Source organism: Hippocampus guttulatus, chromosome 23, assembly GCF_054856545.1.
Source record: "Hippocampus guttulatus isolate MCC_2025c chromosome 23, RoL_Hgut_1.0, whole genome shotgun sequence".
NCBI lineage: Eukaryota > Metazoa > Chordata > Actinopteri > Syngnathiformes > Syngnathidae > Hippocampus > Hippocampus guttulatus.
This window is the reverse complement of record NC_141283.1, coordinates 4,676,743-4,683,470: the sequence shown is the minus strand read 5'-3', so window position 1 is coordinate 4,683,470 and position 6,728 is coordinate 4,676,743.

Genomic DNA, 6,728 nt, shown 5'->3' with positions numbered 1-6,728 from the left:
GGCGATTAGTGCTCGTCATAAGGACCCGTCTCTCATTACCGCGCGCGCTCGGGGTGAGAGGTTCCTTTCGGAGAAGCCTGTCAATCTTGCTCTCCGGCACCGACGTGAGGTGCGTCTCGGCTGGATTTGCAGCCTCCGCCGAGTCCTCCTCTGATGTGTGTTTGATACCGGCGCGCGTTTAGCTTTTCACCCCGTCGCCGCGTTAGGAAACGCCTGTGCGGTCTCGGGAGATGAATCCTAAATTTGAGACTCCCACAAAGAGAATGTCATGTGTTCTCAAAAACATCCGAGAAATGTTGTTAAAAACAGCAGCACCTATCGCAGCATGTAAACAGTCGGCCAGGTCAAGTGTGAAGTTGTCAATTTTTACTTGGAATACAGTGGTACCTCTACTTACAAAATTATTTGGTTCTGGAAGAAATTTCTTAACTGGAAAATTTTGTAAGTCGAGACGCGTTTTCCATGCAAATGCCCTAATCCGTTCCAATCCACTTCAAAATTCAGACATTAATGTTTTCTAAAGCATAAAAATGCATCAAAATATGGAACAAATACATGTCACATTTAGATTATTGCACAATAAATGAGTGTTGTGCATAATGTAAAAAACAGAATAGAGTAAGAATAAAAATGATTTTCATTTAACTTTTAACTGCGTCCACATTGTTGTTGTTTTTTTTGCCCTCTTTAGTTCATGTTCTCTCTCAGAAGTGGTTTTTGCCTGGCGTTATGGAAAGAACTGATCCGAGGACGTTTGCTTTTGTCGGCTTTTAACAGTCCTTCGGTAATGTCCAAGGCAGGCATCAGCATAGTGAGTGATTGCCCGACTGGTGAAGACTTTTTCTGGGTGATTGACATTTACGTAACACCATCAGAACGCCTCATGGCCCGAGGGGCGAACGACGAGGACGCTGTATAGACACATATCTCTCTATCTACACATATCGACACATAGAGGTCCCTCTTAGCCAATGGGAGGCCAGGATGATGCTAGGTAATGGCCAGTGGCAGAGCAGCTATAACTATGTTGCGTTCAGGAAACTCAGAACTCCGAGTAGCAGCCCAAACTGTATTTTTACCTTTCGTATCCTGAAATTTCTTTCGTCACATTTTCCTGTTGAGAGGTTTTGAAACTTGAACATTTCGTATGAAGAGATGTTCGTCAGTCGAGGTACCACCGTCCATTGTTCTATCTTTCAAAATTCCAGATATTTTTTTCCCACAAGTTCAAAACTTTTGACCCCAATGCCGTGGCTTGTATACTTTCCCCCCCCTTCCCCTCAGAATTCACATTCACTGATTCTACCGTTGCTCACTTTTTGTTGTTTTGACAATTGTAGGCCGCAGTGAGCCAAGGTGCACACGCGCGTGTTTGTGCGAGTGTCTTTGCCGCCGGGAAGGCTCCGTCTGCTCACAGGCAAGACGGAGAGGACACACCAAGGACTCCCATGATGCAACACTTCCCACGGTGAGCCCTCAGAGCGTCTCTCCTCTGGAGCTTGCGGGCCGAGTTGACCCCTCACATATTCCTCCAACTTCCTGGACCACTCTACCCCCCCCCCCCCCCCCCCCAACCCCACTCTGTTGTCTTTTCCCACCCGGCTCTCCTCTTCTAATCACACACATGCACGCATTACTTTAGCACACAGGCAGCAGCCAAATGGCCTGCCCTCTGTTTCATATTGCTTGTGGTCAAGTTTTGTTTTTGTCTTTGACGCTTTGACTTTATAGCTCACAAAGCCCAGGAGGACTCCTGTAGCTCAGGCAGACACACACACACACACATGCACCCACACACTTCTGCGCCAAGCTGAAAAGTTCCGCTCGGAGAATCCTCGGGCATCTTCTCCAGCTTCTGTCAGAGCCATGATGTCATTATAAAGAGACACAATGCCTCTTCATTACACTCGCAACTCTCTACACACACAACCTTGCTACTTCCATACGCACACACATTCGACACGACAGCGTAAACAAAATTTCTCCGTGCAGGTAAGCACTTTGACATGCACTGCAGTGCTTTTTAATTATTATTTTTTTTTTACTGTGACGACTGAAACATGAGGCTCTGCTTTCTGTTCAATCAGGACATGCTTGGGCGAGCGACACAGTGTCACATGTGGATTGTACGTTTGCCTCACAGTCCAGAGCGTCCGGCCTTGAAACTTTGTTCTTTCAGCAAAAGTTAAGGTACGCTATGATTTTTTTTTTATTTTTTCAATACACATATGACATTTAACGAGGATAAAATGTGCCTTCGGCGGCTACTTAGTCCCCCGTGGAACTTGAATCTATTTCCAGTTTTTCATCTGGGGTCAATTGGGTTCCATGCACTTAAAACTCATTCAGTACCAGCCAATTCTAGACCAAGTCTGAAAAGACGTTTAAAAACGTCTTTGGGAGTGAATGAGTTAAGAAGGGTTCCATGATGGCAAATTTTCAGCTCTTCATAATCTAGCTCAATTTTTTTTCCTTTTATCTCCCGGGGGAAATTGTCATTATAGGCCAAACAGGATTTTTGGAGGAGGGGGCGAGAGCTGTGGTAATGTCATGCGAACCAACAACCGACACCATTTCTTTGTGCAACAGTTGAATTTGTTTAAAAAAAAAAAAAGTAAACACTGTGACATTTCAATGATATCTCACAAATGTGAATTGTTCATTCAAGAAGACAGAAGCCAGGAACATAGTGTGACTTAATATCCCATAAACTGAACTTCAAGTTAGATTACCCAAGGTGCCTTGCTCCGTGAAGGGCCCCTTCTGCTACCCACCCCGTGCACCTCGACTGGAAATGTCCGTTATCGTTTCTGCTTTGAGCGTTGTTCTACCTCACCTTCCCCGCCACATCCGATTTCCAGCCCCCTCGCTTCCGAGCGGGCCCGCCGCGTGAGTCACCGAACGAGAGGCTCAGATGCTAAAGGAGTCCCAACCGGTGGCCAAAAGACGTGTCACCACGAATACCTCCCTCCGAGACCTGTGGTGTCTCCTTTCGTTGCGCTGTTGGCCGTCGTGATCCGTGTGGAAGGGCGACGCGCCGGCACGCAGGCATGCCGTCAGCGGCTCGCTAACGCGGCATTAGCTGGCCGCCCGTCTCTGCGGAGCCGCGCTGTCTCAACGCTTTGCTCACGCTCGGCTGCGCGCACCTTCTGCGGCTCCGCTTGTTAGCCTGCCGAGCCCCGCTCTGTTATAAGAGCACCACCCCCACCCTCTCTCCATGAGGGTGCCCCCTTTTGGCCCTTTGTGGTCTTCTCGACAGGCCTTTGGTAGAAGCGGCCTCTGCGGCTGTTGCCCCAACAAACAAACACCTCAAGGGCAAGTCCGCGAAGTGGAAGATTTTAAAATCGAAATTAGCTGGTTGACTTTGGCTTTTTGTGGGTACATTTATGGCTGCCCAGTAAAGTCATGGAAACATTCCAAACACGCCCACACTATGTGTACATCTGTGACATACATAGACCAACCATTTTTAAAATCGTTCACCCATTACTTTAACCCTTTCAGGGACAACGGTCACTACAGTGGACATCTTATCATGTTAGCAGGTTTCAGGGTGCATGAAAGGTTTAAACATGATTGAACTTCTCCAAACCTACTTTTTCAATGCATTGTGAATGCAAGTGGAGAAAAAAAAATTGAATTGAATTTGACTTGGGTGGCCCGGTGATCCAGTGGTTAGCGCGTCGACCTCACAGTGCAGAGGTACAGAGCTCAATTCCAACTAGGGCCTCCCTGTGTGGAGTTTGCATGTTCTCCCCAGGCCTGCGTGGGGTTTCTCCGGGTACTCCGGTTTCCTCCCACATTCCAAAAACATGCATGGCAGCCTGATTGATTGAACACTCTGACTTAATTGTCTCGGGGTTTGAGTGTGAGCGTGGATGGTTGTTCGTCTGTGTGTACCCTTCGATTGGCTGGCAACCGGTTCAGGGTGTCCCTCGCCTACTGCCCGAAGACAGCTGAGATAGGCTACAGCTCCCCCCGCGACCCTTGTGGGGATAAAGCGGATCGGAAAATGGTTGGATGGATTAATGAATTGGACTTTTGGTCTCTCCGTGCTGCTACATGCATTGAGCAATACATACCACATACACTACACAACATACATTGGACAATACATACTGTACAGGCATATGCACACCCCCCACACTGCCCTCATGTCTTCTTGCTTGTCTGTCTGCCTCCCTCTAATTGTTTGTCGCTGATAGCCTGCGATATGAATGAGTTTTTATATCGGTTTAATTTGCAGAGAAGAGTCTTAATACCTCCTTCCTGAGTTTAGGAGCTCGAATTAGGAGTGTAGCACATGGGAAGGATTGTCTGAAATGTTGTTGGCCTGTTGAATAACGGACTGGACATATACAGGTATGTCCTGTGGAGCAGGGGGGTGACGGCTGCCCGATTACCTTCCCTGCTGTCTTAACCAAAGCTGTTTATCTGAGCTTTCGATTTAACAGTTAGGTTCCCAAACCAACTGTTGACTCAATGGTTACTCTATAAAAGATCAACAAAATGCTTCTGCCAACTCCAACTATTCTCAGACGTCGCAAGAAATGAAGGCGCTGATGGATCCTCAAACAGACATTTGATACATGCGTCTGCCAGTTAAGCCTGCTATCCATATAAATCCCCAAGTATTTGTAAGAGGAGACCTGCTTGGTGTTCGTGCCATTTACAGAGATGGGGCTACGGTCTCCAATTGATCTAGGGTCAAACACCATTTCCTCCGTTTTTTTCCCACATTTATGTTAGATGGTGCTCATTCGACCAAAAACAAATTACAAGTACTGTATAGAATGCACAGCAAATACTGTAAGAACCAAAACCCCCCACCCCAAAAAAACCTTTTAACTCATTCACTGCTAGCCGTTTTCGAGCGTTTTGACTGATCTTTGAAGACCCGCTGCATATTATGTTCTGTGAAAATCTAAAATTTAAAAAGGTAGCGATGGTTGGTTTCAACAAAAAGACAAAAAAACAAAAAAAATATATATTTTTGTGATGAGAACAATGTCAAGCAGCACAAGGACGGACGCTAATAGATCCTTTCCAAATTCCAAATTCAAACAACCAATTGTGATCGACCTTGGAGCTTCCACAAGAAGTGCAAATAACATCAGTGCAGAAGGTGAACAAGAGAGCGCCAGCGGATCCGTTTCTCATCTTGTCTTTTTTTTTTTTTTTTTAAGGGGTGGTGGGAGGCGTTGGTGTGGAGTTATGGTGGCTTTGCCGCCGGCCACCCGGAGGGAAATGTGACGCCTGTTTAGGAGACCTTCCCGGGAATGTCGCGCTGGGAGCAAAGAAGCCAACCGCTAATCTGTCTGTTCCTTGGAGGCGCCGGGTCTTCCGACACACACACACACACACACACACACACAGATCCGGCCGGCTCAGTCAGACGACACCGTCTCCCTCGAGGGGGTACAAAAATGGGAGGTTCAGAGGAAGGCGAACTAGTTGACGTCTCATCCATTTTGACAGTCATTCGACAGAAGTGATGATGTTCCCGATTGGGGGATCGAGAAACGGAGGGGAAGCAGGTGGGGACTCGGCTGATCCGGGGGTGCGTGCAGGAATGGGTGACGATGCCTAGCTGACGCGTTTCAAAGTAGCGATGGAAGGCGAGATGGGGGGGGGGGGGGGGTGTCGCGATCTTGAGGGAGCGCCAAGGATCCTCGGAGTCCTGCCACCTTGTGGCATGGCCTGCGGTCAAACAGATGCTGCAGGCCTCTGCGGCCTTTGCTGGAGGGAACGGAGGAGGCTGTTTTAAGAGCAAGCGAGCAACGCGTGTTGTCTGACAGGGGAGACAACATGACGTTTATTTATCACATGGTAATACTCGGCAGTGGTCTTTCGGAATTTTTTTTGGTCTCTCCGTCATGGCTTAAAGTCGCTGTAAAGTGAAGACAAATATGGCTTCTGAACATGACACACCACAGAAGACAATCCTGTCGAATGTGCATGAGTAGGAAAAAAAAAACAATCGCAAATTAGGTCAAATGAGGCTTTAAAAATGAGGAAAAATGAAGCTGTTTTCTGCACTGCCACCACGCCCGCTGCTCAACTGTCAGCTGTCAATCAAAGGCCGCTTCTGCAAGCTGGAAAAATAGACGCTATTCCGCCGAGCATCTTTCTTAGTCCTACGCGTTTAAACAATGAAAATATATCCGCTTAAAGGCTCCCATGACTGGAATATATCCCAGTGGGCTGTTGTGACAACGAGGCGCTCTAAAGTCCTAAGCCCTGCTCCATACGCTGGCTCTCAAGACTGACTTAAAAGAAATATATAATAATAATAATAATTCCCCTCTTTGCTCTTCCATCGTTCTCAATGTGACTTACGCGCGCACTCAGTGCCAACAACGAGGCACTCTAAAGCGGACGCTCGTATGCAAAGCGAGTTGGTTAACAAGTACAAACGCAATTGTGAGCGATAAAGTCATTTTTTATCATTTCCCGCTGTTTTGTTATAGTTGCAAATAACCCCCGACGTGTTTAAGGAACAAGGGGGACCCGCTCGCAAATAAACCGGCGGGCCGTATTGTGCGCCAACGTGCTCGTGTTTTGGAAAACTACTGACTCTAGTGGGAGGAAGTAAAGTGGAAGGAGAACAGCAGCGACTGGCTCCTCACCGTCTATTTTTCTCTTCTCCGTGTCTATTTTTTCAAGTGTAAGTGATCATATTCTCCCTCTCTCACGCCAACCTCTCGACGGCTTGAGTGATTTGCTAA